Below are 18236 nucleotides of genomic sequence, written 5' to 3' on the forward strand. Positions count from 1 at the left end.
ATATGCCAAGGACCTGAAAGCAACTCGTCTGGTAACGGCCACTTATTGACATTTGCAATGAAAGGGACCAGTTGTCGTTGCGCATACGCGGGACAAACGTAAACTATATGATGAAGTGTTTCTGGTAGTTGACAGTATTCACAGGTTGGGCTAGTATCACTGCAGCTATACGTCTATACCGCTTGCTGGACGTGACACAAAGGCGAATCCGGTGCACCATGCGTGCTTGGCTTCTTTTGAGCTGATAAGACATACGAAATTTCATTCCTGGGTTACGTTTTGCGCTCACTCGTGTCGATGTTCTGGTTGGCTCCTGTGCTCCAACGTACGGTTGCGTATTAGGCAACAAAGTAGGGCGGTTACGTCTGTTCGTGTGAACGGAATGGGTAAATCAAAAGCGTTATTTCAAGTATTTTTCGCTTCAGCGTCTGCTGTTAGTTCCTTATCACGCCACAGTTGGAAGGTATCCATTGAAAGGGGATAGTGCGGCCATTTCTATTTGTATGTTTGAGATGTTCTGTCATTTGTAGAGCCATTCAATAATAGGGGCCCTGTCTGAGGACAACGTAAATCGTATGAAGAGGTTGCTTGCAGTCGCAAAATATCGTACATGTGCGAGGAGGCTCAACGGAGATAAATCCAGGTGCTTCCCGGAGAGCAGCAAGTTCTGCGGCAGTTGATGTTGACTTATGGTCTGGCTGAAACCTCCTGGTAATGACTATATGTTGAATGACAAATGCTGAAGTGTAGGCATATGCTTTAACATTATGGGGTTTTAGGTGCCAAAACTACTTTCTGATTATGAGGCATGCCGTTGTGGAGGACTCCGGAAATTTAGACCACCTGGGGCTCTTTAACGTGCACTTAAATCTAAGTACATGGGTGTTTTCGCATTTCGCCCCAATCGAAATGCGGCCGCCATGGCCCGGATTCTAGGCATATGCTTTGACAGAGCCATTATATACACGCCTACAGTACCTCCGTAGTGTGCGTAAATGTAAAACATGGTAAGTTTCTTGAGGCCATTCGATACAACAGATGACGTTCCGCAATTCCAGGGATCTGGAGCGTAACGAACAGGTTTGGGCAGGGCCATCGAGGGTATTCTGGGAATACAGGCGGTACGAAATTGTATATTCAGATGGCGCGATAGAGTCCTTGAAAAACAGCAAGCTCGGTGTGTGGCAGAGCGATGACAAAGGAGCTTGTCTGCGCCGGATCCGCACGCGAAGGTACATTTCGCAAAGTACACGTGAAGGTATATTGCAGAGCAAGTATAGACCAACAGGACAAGCACAAGCTCCCGCTATTGTTCGATTGGTTGTCCTGCATTGTGGAAGGCCCAAACAAGTGTTGAATGCTTGAGCGTGAATGCATGAGAGGTCCACATGCCCGTGTTCGGCTTTCTTAGAAACGAAAAAAGGGGCTGATCTTGCAGAAAAATAGACATAAGTTTCAAGTTTCGAGCAAGAGCTCATGTTACGCTGTGTATTCTTCTAAAGGCACTTTCTTCCAACTTTAGCAGCTTGTTCAAATATATGGCGCTATTTGAGTTGGTTGATAGCTATCCTGCGCTTACAATATATTCATTCGAGTCAGACTGACAATGGATGCTATCAAAGGAATTCTTCCATTTGTTAGTTCTTACTTCGTAGTACAAGATGCTATTGTTGGAGCATGTGCACGTGGGCTATAAATAATATGGGCTGTCACCAACCCCGGAAGATTTAAAGTGCTTACGTTGAAAGTAGGTTTGCAAAAAGAATGCGCTATTCGCAGGCAACCGCCGTTGCCATGCTGTTTGTAATTTTGGTGCGCGATGAATCCACAGCTATCGATGTTGTGACCGAAGAGGCCCTGCAGGTCCCTTTGCGGAGTAGCTCTCAACCTGTTGTCACGGTTAGCGAGCGACGCAACCAAGATGGAAGACGGGTAAGCACCACGTAAGCAAAACACTAAATGTTTGACCAGGCGCGCAAAGTGCTGTCCATATTTTCTGCAACATACTTTGCGTCATATGCTGACGAATACACATTATATTTTTAGGAAATCTTGTGTCGCTCAAACCTATACGTTCACGCCGATGTTAAATCTACACGGAAAAGCCACGCTATATTTCATTATGCAAAACCAGCATAGGCTGATATTATTGGAGGATACCACGTATTATCGTGTATACTTTATATCAGCAATTCTTTGAAGCACTATGAACGCTTAAGGACTTCTTGGTTAATACGAAGGGCGAAAGCCCCTCTAGATGCTTTCATCCGCGCCACGCCGTTTACCTGGTGTCTGCTTGCTTTCGTCTTGGCACGTGTCCCTCTGATTGGCATGTGCGTCAGCATAAACCGCGTGTATGTGAGTGTGACAGGTTACTTCGCATCTACATGTGCTTTTTGAGCAGTTACTTCCAAACTCCTTAGCCAGCAGTAAAGCGGAACCCCCTTTAACTAGCTACAGCAACGCCTCATTGCTCTCCTTGGCGTCTGATAGTCGGTGCTTGCTCCCCACCCTTCTCACGTACCGTATTAAGGCGGAGTAGTAAATATATGATGCAGCCTTGTAGAGCATAGCACATTTTTAGCACATCATCAGTGACAGTAGTGTGATGCCGTCTGCTTAGAGCAAAGAAAACCACTTTTACAGCTCAACTTCCCCTTTCTAGGCCTAAGCTCTCTAATAACAACAAAGCATGCCTAGAGAGTTGCCCTCAGCATGATATTAGAAAAACCGATGGCTGATACAAAATTTATTTTGCAATTTGATGGGGGAGAACAAGTAACATGTGTGGATTGAGATCAAAGAGGGTGGTCCGATCATTATGTACGTCGCCATGCTGCTTGCTACTTATTCACGATTAGTGGTGGTTATCCCAACTGTTTTGCATGGTACATGCGCAATGAGAATCCCACCTGTTTTGCAATCCCAACTGTTTTGCATGCGCAATGGACCAAACGTACTATGTAGCGCTGTATTATTTCATACACCAAGCACAATTCCAACTTTCTAACACCGCCAATAACCTGAGCTTTACGTCTAGCTATTCAAATGCGCGAGGATATTTCCTGCATACACGTCGTAATCATCGTACTTTTCGCAGAGGGCCAAATTCCTTGTGACATAGAATGTAACTAACGGATGAGACAGGTGAAATAAAAAATTCCTCTTTTCGATTTCAGCAAATAAGTGTTTTTACCAAAATTCTTCGCATGGACCTTGTAGCTGCATTACTCCAACTAACATCACCACCCTCGTGACATAGTTGCATCGGCGTTACGCTGCTGAGCCCGTTGTCGCGGGATCGAATCTTGCCCACGGTGGCAGCAGCATCTATATGGGGCTAATTGCAAGAACGACCATTTAACGTGCATGGGTGCATGTTTAAGAACCCCAGGTGATGAAAATTATTAAGAAGTCCCCCCCCCCACACACACACAATGGCATGCCTCATACCTATATCGTGGTTCCCTGCCTGAAATGCCAGAATGCTTGAAACTCTAACAAATGCCTTTTCCAATAGCAAGCAACATTTTACACACTAGCCACCTAGAGTCATTAGGTGCTTGAAAACCAGCCAACTGCCGGGGAATGCTATTAAATGCAACCACTGGTAAGCTCTAGTCCGTTATAAAATGAATCTCGCCATGTTCCGATTTAAAAAAGCCATATGTTATCACGGTTTAGGTTTGAGCAAAGCTTATAAATTTTCTACTTTCACTATATTACATCTTCTAAATAAAAGCAGTGTTTTGCCAGAGATGCGAGCAAGGAAGTTTATCAACTTTAAACACTTGTTTAGTAGTACAGACACGCGTACTACTTCCAGAAGGACTCCCTAGTTAATAGGAATAACGAAATGACAAGTGCGTGTAGAATGCATCTTACTTTTATATATTTTCTTAATAAACTCCACTTGTTAGACAGCGCTCGTTCTAAGTTCTTCCCTTTTCTGGTTGATATCATTTTGATCGCGTATGCACCGAACTCATCCGCTCAAACTCGGTTAGCTTTGCACCTTACTACTTTCAGAACAAAGATATCGACGAAGAGTGCAGCAGAGGCAGTGACTGCCTGAATGGTATGTGTTGCCTGCGACAACAACTTCGAAGACCATCTTGCCAGATAAAGGCTACTAATGGGCAAAATTGCAGTAGGAGCAAGGATGCATGTGGCATTTATATTGGACACTGCTGCTGTATGGCTGGGGAAGGTAAGAAAGAGATCTGTTTTTACGCGCAGTAGCAGTCACTAGTTATGATCCATGACCTTTCCTTCCTCCTAGCCCTTTGGAATCAGCTGACATGCATCAGCAGTGCTGTAATTACCATAATCGGCCAGCAGGAGCAACGAATGATAAATATGCGCACTAGTGTAAATTTTATTATCAACTATATCTGCAGAAATGCTGCATTATTCGAGTGTGTCATTTCCCACATGCTCGTTGCCACATAGATTTGAACGGGAGCTCTTGTTTTGAAGTACAGCGACTGTTTCTGCTGGGATATATATAAAATACCAAGAATATCCCGTTATCATTCGGTTCTCAGATTACATAACAAAAAATTATTGCTTTGTTTCAGAACAGCCATTTCTGCCGGGAAATTTTGGTCAACGCAAAAGATACTAGCTTCAACATACCGTATTCATGTCAGGATAGGTCAAACTCGAATGTAGCTCGATTCCTATATATTGAGCACACCCGTGAATACAAAAATACCCACTACAATGCAGGTCAACCTATTGGCTTTGAACGTGACACACATTAATTTAGCAAAGCTTGGCTACTAAACATATCTACACGAGGACAGAAGCTGTATGCTCATCGCAACGACCAGAGAAATTGTGTTCGTCGGATGCTTCGCAGACGTTCTCGGCACCCCAAACGACGGTGTCTTCGGTGCCGTCGACTCCGTTGAATATGCAGAAATTCTTAACCCTACTCTGCATAATCTACAGGTTTGCTAGAGAGTGGGTGGGATGGAAGTTCGTTAGCTGGTTATTTTCGCTAGCTTTGTTCACGTGTATAAGTCGGTGAGAAAGGGTCGCAAATACGTGCCCATTTCTCACTTCAGGTGACATTTTCGCAAGCGAAGGTCGACTTGAATTTGAACGAATATGGTAATCTTATTACCATATTGCAAAAATAGACAAAAAGGAACCCCGAAGAATGCGCAAATTCTGAGATTCTTTGGGAAAGCTACAATTAAATTATGATGCTCATCGTCCTGTGCTTCAGCAATTATTTTTGTCTGCCGGAGGTTTTTTAACATACACCTAACATACTGTGCACGAGCACATATTTTTTACATTCCGCTCCAATCTCAGTGAGACCGCCGCGACGGGGACCAAACCAGTCACCTCGAGCTCTACTGGACAACGCGATAACCACTGGGCTGCGATGCCATGTAAAATAATACTTTGTGTGACAATATAAGAACGGAGGTGTGATGTTTCTCTGTCTGCTGTGCCCATATATAAGAAAGCTCTTTATGACTAGAAAGTAACTCTTATGGTCGGTAGCGCATAGGCAAACTCTGAAAACTAAATTCGCTTACTGTGTTTTGGTATCTTACCTTTTAATAATTTGTCACAGTAATTATTCAATATATTGTTAGTGTTGCTGAAATTCATTGAATAAACTACTGCATCTCATGTTTGGGTTTATCAAACTACTGCATCTCAAGGCTTTTTCCGTTGGCGCCCTTTCACCCACTACTTACTTCAATTTATCGTTGAGCGCAAGACTAGCGTGAATGATTTGGAACTTACTCGAATGTTAGCATTGATTCTGTCGGTTGTGTTAGTTCTAGCCAAACACTGTGTAACCACATATCACGCGCGACGCGAATACGGGTGAACTTTATCGAACGGAAACACGCCCTACCGACTACGCTGGAATCTTCAACGAGTCAAGTATAAAAGCCGGCGCACTCGACTCGCATCTTCTATTTCGGCAATCAACAAGTGTTCTCGCTGCTGTCATTTTGTTGAATGCTAGTGGCTTTTGCTGGGAACAGGTTAGCCAAAAGAGAGTTTTGCGATTGCAGTTGTTTTACTGCAGCTCTTCCCTGCCACTGCCAAGAAAAAAACCAAGGCCAAGTCTGTAATCATGAAAAAGGAGGCGAAATTCCCTTCAGCCATCGTAGTCAAACAACCAAGCAACCCACCCGGCTTTCGCGAAACTCACTCGGATAATCGGAAAAGCTAACTTGCGACATTGAAAAGGGTGTCAGCCGTCAAGAACTGGATATTTTAGGAAAAGCTGCGCCATGTAAAGTGTTCCTTGGAAGACACCGCGAGTACTTTGTTCGAGACTCGGGAATCCGCACTTATAACCTGGGACTTTCTCCTTAACGATTGACTGAGAACCTTCACGGCCGTTGCCCGATAAAAAGGGCCGAAGTTTTACTGGAAGCCCGAGTGCAGACATATAAGGAGAACGTTGCAAAGTTTATGGCGCAGACGACCAGTCTTTTCCGCCACACTGACCAGGAAACGTACAGGGAGAAGAAAGTTTGCCTTCCCGTTGTGTGCTCAACATCTTATGGGAATAATACGGAACCGACCGAAGACAGTCGAAGAGTTTATTTCTCAGGTCACCAACATCTATGTGACGCTCAAAATTCCGAACGAGCAATAAACTGCCATATGGTCACCAAAAGCTATGATGAGCTTTACTCACTAGGCACCTACGAGTTGTGGGATCAGAGCTGTCATGCTGCAGGAACTTCACAAGGTAATCCTTTCGTCGCAGCCTCAAGTGGCTTCGATTGCTGACATCATACGCGAAGGCTTGCAGCAGTCACTAGGAGGCACTCAACCACCGCAGTATGCCGAAGTATCAGCCGTGCTGCGCCGCTGACACCCGCCGACAGGTCCTCCAACCGCGCCTGCGCCCGGCCCTGCTGAAATTACATCGCTATTCGCCTCCACAATTCTGCCCATCCGTCCACCGCGCAACACCAAGAGGAAGGCAGTCTTATGTATTGCCCCCGACCACCGTCCACTGTGCTCTCGTCGCGGAGAAGCAGACCGTGTCTACCGCCGGTGTCCACACCGCGAGATGAGCCAGCGAGGGTTCGCCGTCAACTCGTCCAGTCCCATGCGAGGCAAACGACCACGTGAGAGTGCCGACTAGATCGCCATCACTGAATGAAGACCTCGACGGTCTTTAGGTTCGCCATCACTAGGAAACTACATGTCACCTCAGAGCCCACGGTACACAGATCCATCCCGTGGCCGGTCTGTCACCCCTTATATGGAAGATGGAAAGCAGCAACTAATGGACGTGTAGTTACTCTCCGTTAAAGTGCTCAAGATCCTTCGCCATCAACGACAAGGCTTCAAGTTCCATTTCGACAAAGAAGTGGCGAGAAAAAGCCACGCGAGCGAAGCCTTGAAGCCAGGGAAACACCACCTAATAAAGGTTTAACGTATCGGTGAAACAGCAACGGAACGGTGTGGCGTAGCCGGGACCCGACGCTGAGCCCTGACTGTAAGGCAAGACCACAAATCACCGAATTCGACAGCCAAATGGCACTGCTTTAGTGGACGCAGCAGCTGACTACTCCCTGATAAATTAATGTTGTGCTGCCAAGTTGAAGGAAGTTCAATGGACAGCACTCAAATCCGGGCAGCTTGAGATGCCTAACAAAGCCGACTGGAATGCGCACCGAAAGACTAACAGTTCATGAACGAACATGCCCTGCGATGTCCTTATTCGGAAACACTGTTCACGTCACTTAATTTTCGTAATTCATTGTCAGAGCTAACGCGGCACAGTCTTCTACAAAAAGTACAAGTCGATAACGCTATGCCCAGAGCTAGCGATTCCGTTGGAGAGAACTTTCAATCACTATGCCTTCAATTTACTTAAATATCAAACCGGTATCCGGCCTCGCAGCAACATCATGATTACCTTCAGCGAAGAAGCCGAATACACGAAAGTCATCGTCGAGGACGACCAACGCCTGCTGCTGATCGCAAAAGTGACGTCGCAAAGAGAATCATGCAATTTCCTACAGAAAGAGCACTTGTGCCGACGAACATGACCCCTGAGAATAAACACCTGAAAAAGGACACGAAAATTGCCTACATGAAGGACGTTACTGCCGTCAGCAATGCATTTGTACTCTTGGACACTTTCAATATCCGCGGTCGACGCTTCTGAACCAGTTTTTCATAAAATTTTGATTCTTTTCAGACAGAAGCAAGAGAAGGTCAAAGCCGTCCCCCGGCAATACAAGAACAGCTTTTTGCCATCATCAAAGATTTGGCAGACAAGTTACCAGGCATCGCATAATAACCGAATTTAGCACTGGATTACTTCACCAGATCCGGCACCGCATTTCGACGCGAGAACCAGAAGCCATAAAGGAACAACTCAATGAAGCTCTCAGCGATGACATTATACAGTCGCTGAACAGTTCATCGGTGTCTCCTGCTGTCTTAGTGAAGAAGAAATATTGAACCCTGAGCTTCTGCATTGATTATCGCAACCTGAACAAAATGACTAAGAACGTATACCCCCTCCAACGGATAGGCGACGCGTTGGATCGGCAATTCAATGTGAAATACATTTCGCCGATGGGTCTCAAAACTGGCTGCTGGCAAATTCAAGTCGAAGAGAAGGATCGAGAGAGGGCCACCTTCACTACTCCTGACTGCCTCTATGAGTTTAAGGTCATGCCGTTTATACTTTCCTCGGCAGCTGTACTGTTCCAGTGCATGATTGATATAGTTGTGGCAGGCTTGAAGTGGTAGACTTTTTCCGTCTGCTTGGAGCATGCCTTTAGCTTTGCCGCCAATTTTGACGATCCCCTTACGTTGCTTCAGAAAATATCAGGTCAATCAGGTCATCTCGACTGGCCCTGGCCCTGTACCTGAGAAAGTGCCCCTTTGCGTAGGAAGAACTTCTAATCGTGGCGCACATCATCATGAAGTCTGCAGTCCTTCCCGATACGCAGAAAAGAGCTGCCAACAAAAACTTTTCCGCAGGCTGTCAATAAAAGGCAATGAAGATATTTCTCTTTGTGCCTACTATAGGTGGCGACTTCTCTCGTATCTACGCGCCTCTGATTCTTCTCACAAAAACTGATCTCGAGTTCAAACGGGAAACGCCCCAAGTTGAAGCACTTGAAGAACTCAAACAACATGAAGAACTCAAACAACTCCTGCGATCCGCACGAGTACTTGCCACGAAAATGCCGATACAAAAATCTACACCGACGCAAGCAGCGTAGGCCTCGGCATTTGTGCTAGTTGCGAACAAACACTGGCTTGAAAGTGCCATATCTTACGCTAGCCAGTCGCTATAAAAAGCTGAAGCCAATTCTTATGCAAGAAATAAAGAATGCCTTGCAATAATTTGGGCCACCACAATATTTTGCCATTATATGTAGCAGGCATTTCAAAATTGTAAGCGACCATTACGCATTGTGTTTGCTAGTCCAATAAAACGACTCTTTAGGACTCCTAATATGGTAGAGCCTCCGTGACATAAAAGCCCGGTCGAAAGCCCTCTGATGCCGACTACCTGTCCAACGCCTTCATCGACCGGTATCCGCAAGACGAGCAAGATCACGATGTCTTTTTAGAAATAATAAGCACCCATGGCCTCACCCAGTAGCAGCGACTGGAGTTCGTTCTAAGAAGCCTGGCTGAGTATTTTGAAAGATATACCGGCTTGTCCCAAGCGCGTTTTGGCGCGGATTGTCTATCTTCTCCTTGCTAAGCGACGTGCTGAAGAATACGTTCTCCGCAATCAGCGCCATATAACTTCTCATTGGGACATCATCATTACGGTCACAGATTATGCACCCCCCCCCCACATGAATGTCCAACCGCTGTGAACCTCAGGTTTTCCCGCATGCTCTTCAGAATACCGGGAAAAATATTACTGCCCGCGACTCGCCGCCCAGGTCTCTTAATACATCAGGAGCAGTCGAGACTGCTAGTAACGTAAGACACCCCTGACAACAACAGCATCTATTCTCGGGCAGCGCACACACAAACCAAACACGCGAAAGCGCACAGGACAAGCGCTGGTCTAGCAACAGACATTTTTTTATTTGGAGAAAAGGAATATTTAACTAGTAGTACTAAAAGTCATGTGGATTACATTGTAATGTTATCATACACCAACGAGCGGTCAGTGAAGCAGATTGCTGCGTGTGGGAAGGAAATTGATGGCTGACTTGTACAACTGTTCTTGCCCTCCACAGTGTTGTATGCCTCAGCAATCTCTTGTGTGCGCGGATCACGTCGTTTCATGATAATCAAGATATGCTCAAAACAAGGCACGAAGCCACAATCCCGACAATGGCTGGCAAGATGCGTCGACATCTTTCACTTCAAGGAATTGGCACGTTCACGTAGCCTGATATTTAAACAGCGGCCAGTATGTCGGATGTAGACGTTGCTACAGTGGCAAGGTATCTTATACGCCCATCCTGAAGTATAATGAGTATACCTTTAAAGATGCTTAACAGTGCAAGCCGAATCACTTGCTCTTGCACCTATCTTTGCACGCCTATCAATCGCAGCGCATATATTACCAACTTTCTTGCCACCAGAAAAAACATCAACGATATATTGCATGGAAACTTTATTTACCGTATATGAAATCGAGTGCACGTAGGGGATTACAGCAACTAAATTGATAATTATTTACCAGAGGAGGGCATTCGGCTGTATTGAAAGTCTTAAATGCACTGATCACACTGGCCCAATTTTTCTCAAGTTTAAATGGCTTGCTGTTACGCAGCTTTACAATCTTAAACTCGATTTGTACATCCGCAATGAACTGAAAAACGAAGTGACCTGGCCTATGCAACATTGGTACCACACTACTGCTCCCTGTGATATTCAGTACGACCCACTCACAACAACGTTATTCAGGGCAATATACGAAAATCAAATGTCATCCTACCAAATATCTAACATGACAGTTCCCTTCACCTAAAATACCAACATTTATATTTCCAAAATTATTCAACACGGCAGCTCTGACCTCCCTTTCCTAAAAAATAATTCATGAACTGTAAGACTGCCTGCCTTGAATAAATTGTTGAAATAAAAATTACTTTTTATTGTTTGTTCTACTACTAATTTCGTACATATTGATACATGCATAGTGCGTGTTTCTTGTGGCCGATGCACGCGGGCGCCCTGATGAAAACCGAGAACGCTATCTGACTTTCGAGCTGTCGGCTGAAATGGCTAGCGTTGCATTATCCTTTGTAAATACACCTTGTAAATAGTGTCACAGTTCTTAATCCTTCGTTCTCATAACATTTTGGCGGAGCATGCCGTTCCCCGTCCTCGCCACGGAGCTCCGAAGTGGCTGCACCATCCTACTTTCCGTAATGGCTCCCGGTGACGACACTTCGTCTGCTTCTACCCATGCGACCCCACCAACCACGTACGTTACGGTTACCAACCCCCGCGATCCTGGTACATTTTCCGGCCAAGATAATGCCGCCGTTGCAGACTGGCTCATCCTGTATGAGCGTGTTAGCCAAAACAGCCGCTGGGACCCTACCATTATGCTAGCGAATGTCCTATTCTACTTGGACGGAACTCCGTCTCTGGTTCCGAAAACGCGAGGACGAGATTTCTAGCTGGGATGCTTCCTAAGAGAAGCTCACCGACCTCTTTGGAAATCCCACCTGTTGGCAGCTGGCTCCTAGAAAAGAGCTTGCTACCCGAATTCATTCGTCTACTGAATCGTACGTCTCGTACATACAAGACGTGCTCGCTCTTTGCCGGAAAGTCGACGACAAAATGGCCGAAGTTGACAATCGGCCACGTATTTAAGGACATTGCGGACGACGCGTTCAACATGTTGGCCTTCAACAATGTGTCCACCATTGACGTCATTGTCAAGGAATTCCGCCGCTTTGAGTTCTCCAACAGCTGCCGCGTCATTCCACAGTTCTCCCGGCTCCCTAACACGGCTGCGATGCCGTCTTGCGTCGAACTTACCACTTCACCACCTTTAAATGGGCACGTCACCCGTATTGTTCGCCGCCAGCTCGAGTCTACAAGTCCTGCGCCGTTCCATCGAAGCCCACTTGACCCCACCATTGACCAACCAGCCCCAGCGATCTCTATCATCCAGGCAGTTGCGCGGAAAGAATTTGCTAACCTCGGTTTTCCTGCTGTCTGCTCCGTCTCCCGACCTGACGTCCGACCGGTACCGACACCTACCCCTCACAGCGATCGGTATTCGCCTCCCAGATAGCGCGACCCGGCCGGGTGGAGAACTCCGGACGACAAGCCCATTTGCTTCCGTGACCTCCGAATTGTCCACGTCGCTCACCACTGCTACGCCTCCTGGACGTCACCGTATTCGAGCTTCTTTCCCCCGTCTCCTCGCCCATATGCAGGCCCGTGCCGTTACTCGCCTCGCCGTATGCCTCCTACCTCAGGCGTAACCTTCAATGACAGTTGTCGTGCTCGCTTGCCGTCACCTTAGCGCCGTCGGTCTCCGTCACCCCAGCCATGCCGCTATTCGTCGCCGACCAATTATGGACTCTCCCCGACGGAAAACAAGACCATGCAGCTCCTAGGGGTAGTGCTGCGTTATCTTCGTCATGTAGAAATCCTCCATTGACGCTCCCATCAAACCGGAACTTACTTGATGTTCACGTCGATGGGGTGTCCCTTTCACGGCGATAATAGACACTGGAGCCCAGGTGTCCATAATTAGTTGAAACCTCCGTCGTCGACTGAGGAAGGTTCTCACGCCTCCTACTACTCGAGCCGTACGCGTGACCGATGGTAGCACTGTTGACGTCACTGGAACGTGTACTTCCCGTATCACTATCGCCGACCGGCACGTTCCTGTTCTTTTTACAGTGCTGACCAATTGTCCCCATGACCTAATCCTCGGACTCGACTTTCTTGTGGGGAATTCAGCTTTGATCGACTGTTCTGCCGCTACCTTTTGCCTCGAACTTCCTCTACTTGCGCATATTCGTGCCGAACTGCCGAACAACTTTAGTACGAACGCCTTCTTCCGCCTGCCACCTAAAGCCTTGACTTTCGTCGATTTGCTATCATGTTTTCCTGCGCCCTATGGTGATTACGTCACCACACCTGTTCCTGATGTCCTTTTAATTTGCAATATCACTGTGCGCCACTCCGTCGCCACCATTGCCATTAACCGGACATGTCTCCCCGTCATCAATTTCGGCCTTACAAAGGAGGTTCTACCACAACACATATCGGTTGCAACGCTGCGTGCAATAGGAGATGACCACGTCACGACGCTTTGAGTTGACGTCTGCTCAGGTTCTTCACCATGCCCACCAGATGCTATTTGCCCTGACGCAACATTTCATTCTATCGTTGCTCCGGACCTAGTGTCTGAACAAGCAGCAACTCTGCGCCGCGTGTTGGGTTCCTACCACGACATCTTCGACCTCAACAATCGCCAATTGGGCCGGTCTTCAATTGTTAAGCATCACATAAATACTGGTGAGTCATGTCCTATTTACGCCAGCCATATCGAGTTTCTGTTTCAGAGCGTAAGGTTATTCAAGATGAAGTGAACAAGATGCTTGCCAAAGGTATTGTTGAACCTTTGTCGAGTCCTTGGGTGTCACGCGTGGTACTTGTTAAAAAGAAAGATGGCACATGTCGTTTCTGCGTAGATTATCGTCATCTAAACCGCATTACCAAGAAAGACGTCTACCCCTTGCCACCCATCGATGACACCCTCGATTGTCTCCAAGGTGCCAAATACTTTTCATCAATAGACCTTCGGTCTGGTTATTGACAAATTTCTATGGATGAAAAGGACAAAGCGAAGACCGTGTTCGTCACTCCTCATGGCCTATATCAATTCAAAGTTATGCCATTATGTCTATGCATCGCCCCAGCAACGTTCGAACGTATGATGGACTGTCTACTTCAAGGGTTCAAATGGTGAACATGCCTCTGCTACCTGGACGACGTTCTCGTATTTTCACCTACATTTGACACGCAGCTTCAGAGCTTATCAGCTGTTCTTCAAGACTTCCGCGAGGCTGGGCTACAACTAAATTCATCGAAGTGTCCCTTCGGCCGTTGGCAGATTACAGTGCTGGGCCACCTCGTCGACGCTTCCGGTATTCCACCAGACCCGGAGAAAATTCGTGCTGTCACGTCTTTTCGTGTACCTCAGTTTGTCAAAGACGTCCGAAGTTTTGTAGGACTCTGCTCCTAATTCTGACACTTCGTTAAAAAGTTCGCAGCTATCGCCCGACCGCTTGCTGATCTTCTGAAGAAGGACGTGCAGTTGACGCGGGGCCCCGCTCAAACTGCCGCGTTTGCCCAGCTCACCAACATTCTCACCATGCAAGCTATACTGGCCCACTTTCACCCGTCCTCCCCTACAGAGGTACGTACCAGTGCCAGTGGTCACGGTATCGGAGTCGTCTTAGCCCAGCGCCAGCAGGGTCAAGATCGTGTTAACGCCTACGCGAGCCGCCTCTTCACAGCAGCGGAGCGTAACTATCCGATTACAGATCATGAATGCCTGGCTCTCGCCTGGGCGGTTTCCAAATTCCACCCGTATTGTATGGCACGCAATTCTCTGTAATCACGAACCATCACGCGCTCTACTGGCTTTCCTCACTCAAGTATCGTACCGAACGGCTTGGTCGCAGGGCTCGCGCATGCAAGAATATTCCTATGCAGTAGAGTGCAAGTCGAGTCGATTACATCAAGACGCAGATTGTTTAGCACGCTATCCAATGGATGAACCAGCCGCCGACCCTAACCCCATGCCGACGCTTGCATTTTCTCCGTTTCTCAGCTGCTACACGTTGCCAACAAGCAACGCCGTGATGCCGCCTTGCGCGCCATCGTTGATGGCTTGGAATCTTCGTCTTGTGATTCGTCCCTTCACCTGTTTGTTCTCCGGGATGGTGTATTATACCGCCACAATGTACGCCTCGACGGTCCTGCCCTACTCCTCGTCATTCCTAAGCACCTCCGGTCAGCTGTTCTCCAAGAACTTCATGATTTACCAACGGCAGGTCACCTTGCCGTCTCCCGCACCTACGACCGGATTCGCCGACGCTTCTTTTGGCCAGGCCTTCCTCGCTCCGTCCGGAAATACGTTGCGGTGTGTGAGAAATGCCAGCGCCGAAAAACACCATCGACGCTCCCTGCTGGGTGCCTTCAAGCGCTCGACATTCCTTTGGAGCCGTTCTGTCGCGTTCGCTTGGACCTACTTGGCCTTTTCCCTCTATCCGAATCTGGCAACAGGTGGGTTGCTGTCGTGACAGATTACGCCACGCACTACGCCATCACCAGAGAACTTCCACCAGGTTGCGCCACAAATGTCGCCGATTTTCTTTTATGCAGCGTGATTCTGCAGCATGGCGCTCCACACCAATTGCTCATTGACTGTTGTCGGACATTTCTTTCTAAAATCATCGCCGACATCCTTCAGTCCTGCTCAACCAAGCGCAAGCTGACTACGTCTCAACATCCACAGATTAATGGTCTCACGGAGCGTCTGAATCGTAACCTAACAGATATGCTTGGAAAGTATGTCTCGTCCGAGTATACTGATTGGGACTTTGCTTTACCCTATGCCACTTTTGCGTATAACTCTTTGCGTCGCAACACTGCTGGTTATTCCCCGTTTTTTCTGTTGTTCGGCCGAGAACGTACATTGCCATTGGACGCATCCTTCCCACCCGCGCAGCAGAGTCCAGCGAGTACGCACTTAGCGCCATCACCAGGGCAGCCCAAGCACGCGAAATTGCCCGCGCTCGCGTCCTGACCTCGAAAGAGAAGAAACGGCAGTTGTACAATCGCCGACACAGAGATGTCCACTTTTTGCCTGGATCTCTGGTACGCCTGTGGTCCCCCACTCGTGACGTTGGCCTGTCAGAAAAACTCCTGTCTCGGTACACAGGCCCATATCGAGTGCTGCGTGCCCTGACGCCAGCTACGTACGAAATCGCCCCAGGCACTACAAGTGCCGCATCTGCCTGGAATTCCACTTACGTTGTGCATGTTGCACGCCTCCACCCATATCACTCTCCTGTTATCACCGATGTTTACAAGCACCGGGACGGTGCTTGCGGCGGCGGGGATACTGGTACATGCATCTTGCATGTTTCTTGTGACCGATGCACGCGGGCGCCCCCTCGAAGGCAACGAACGCTCTCTGGCTCTCTAGCTGTCGGCTGAACTGGCTAGCGCTGCATTATCCTTTGTAAATACACTTTGTGAATGGTCTCCAGTTATTATTCCTTCGTTCGCGTGAGAATATGTTTACTACGTTTCGTACTCCTAAGTAGCCCTTCTTGTCGTAGTAAATATTGTGTATTCTCGTCTACCTAATCATATAGTTTCACTTTCGTTTTTCTTAGTCAATTTTTGGCTGATTTCTTTTGGCTTGAATACGCTGCTAGCTATTTCTCACGTGGGTATGTTTCTATTGGGGATGAACCGTGGCACATTGTGTGATCCGTTACTTTCCTTTTCTTTCCGTTCTTACTTCTTAACTGCATAAGGCGACGCTGGTACTTTTTTCGTTAGATTTGTGCGATTGTGGCTATTGATTAAAACGTAAAAGAAGCCTTGCTTACGTAGCTCCTGAAGTAATCCGGCGAACAGCTTCTGCATTGCACCCCGCGTGAGGAAACGAACTTTCTTTACCTCAGATATCTTCGGGTCGATATGGCGGAACAGACGGGTTAGCTCATTCGCGTAGAGCTCATTCGCTGTGTAGTGCCCTGGGAAGTACACTCGGGCTTTTAGTACAGCTTCGGCCCTTTGTGCGTGAAGCTCGCAAAGGTGTGCAGGAAGGTGTTGTGGAAAAAGTCCCATGTATTTCGGTTCTACTTTAGATTCTCTAACCACATGCTGGCGGAATATTCCAAGGAAAAGTATAGATGGCGAAATTTCTCCTCAGTTTTCCAGTTGTTGAATGTCGCGAACCATTGGTATGTCTCCACCAGGTTTCTCGGTCTTCAGCTGATTGTCTGCGAAAGTTCGTTGGTTACATGAGTTGTTTCACAGTTTGCAGTATTACAATAATATACATTAATGTAGCCCACTCTGCTGAACGTAAAAAACTAGCATTGCCAATGAGCTAAATATGCATGCTGTCTATGATGGGACCATAGAACGTTCACAATTGTGTCTACTCGCAATTTCACCATCAAACCGCTTGCTCTCCCGCGTTGGTATTGTAGCACCAACTTTCTATGACCACCAGGAATCATGGATTAGATAGATTGACGGCTACATTGTTTGCAGAGCATGTTGTCGTCCTGCCTGTAGCAGCTATTTCTCAAACTGGTACATGAAAGCTGGTACAATAGTATATATGTTATTTTCCGCTAAAAGCCAGAGTTCTATCGTGTTTAGTTTTCCAATAACGTGTTACACTTTTCTCTTTCAGAAAAATGCGTTCATAATAGATGCATACAGTAGAAGATTGTATAACTGCAATTCTCAAGCTCATCTATTTGACAAGCCAAGTTTGTAGTTTATATATACTATGCATAATTTATTTCCGTTAACAGCGAAAAACCAGCCGGCTGCTTTCCGCCGCTACAGCCTTGTCCAGACGGATCCTTCGGGGAAAAGTTGGGTGTTGGTTGTCGTTTTATAAATAAATGAACATATTTACTCGATCAATGTCTGATTTTGATCCACACAACCATACATTCGCGATCTCACACTCGTGTCTTCCCACCGCATCGCTGAATCGCGTCTAGACATGGTTATTGAGCACTAGCGAGTCTATGTAGAACGAAGTATTAGCAGGGTTCGAATAGCAACTTTACAAACGTGGTGAACAGGCGTTGAATTTCCTAACAAATAATCAAATCAAACATAAAATGTTTATCGAATAAGTTCTCAAGATTGAACAGTTTATTAATTTAGCTTTCATTATTTACAGTTGGAAGTCCTAATCCACTTCACGATACTTCTAGCATCACTATTAATGGACAGCTGTGTCGGACGCGGCAAAACGTAGCGAAGCAGAAGTGCAATGAGGCAGATTATCCGCCTACATATGTTCCTAATAATAAACTGTGGATGCAAAACAACTTTCAGGTGCATTTGAAGTAGCAGTGTGCTGTAGTATTATTAAAATTTACCAACGATGTTTAAACTTATGCAAGGCTACAAATACTTGCTACATTACCAAACTGTTTTAACTGAAATTAGCTAATGGAAGTGAAGCATACTCAATAATGGCATACAATTTTAAATTA

General features: G+C 46.8%; 1 long non-coding RNA gene across 1 annotated transcript; it reads left to right on the forward strand.

Moving 5' to 3' along the window:
* Positions 1-1726: 1726 nt before the first annotated feature.
* On the forward strand, positions 1727-17607 carry LOC142586922 (uncharacterized). The gene is made up of 3 exons (XR_012829293.1): positions 1727-1932; positions 4030-4210; positions 17414-17607. It is a non-coding gene; the product is annotated as an uncharacterized LOC142586922 (long non-coding RNA).
* Positions 17608-18236: the final 629 nt, after the last annotated feature.

This window comes from Dermacentor variabilis, chromosome 7 (assembly GCF_050947875.1).
Source record: "Dermacentor variabilis isolate Ectoservices chromosome 7, ASM5094787v1, whole genome shotgun sequence".
Taxonomy (NCBI): domain Eukaryota; kingdom Metazoa; phylum Arthropoda; class Arachnida; order Ixodida; family Ixodidae; genus Dermacentor; species Dermacentor variabilis.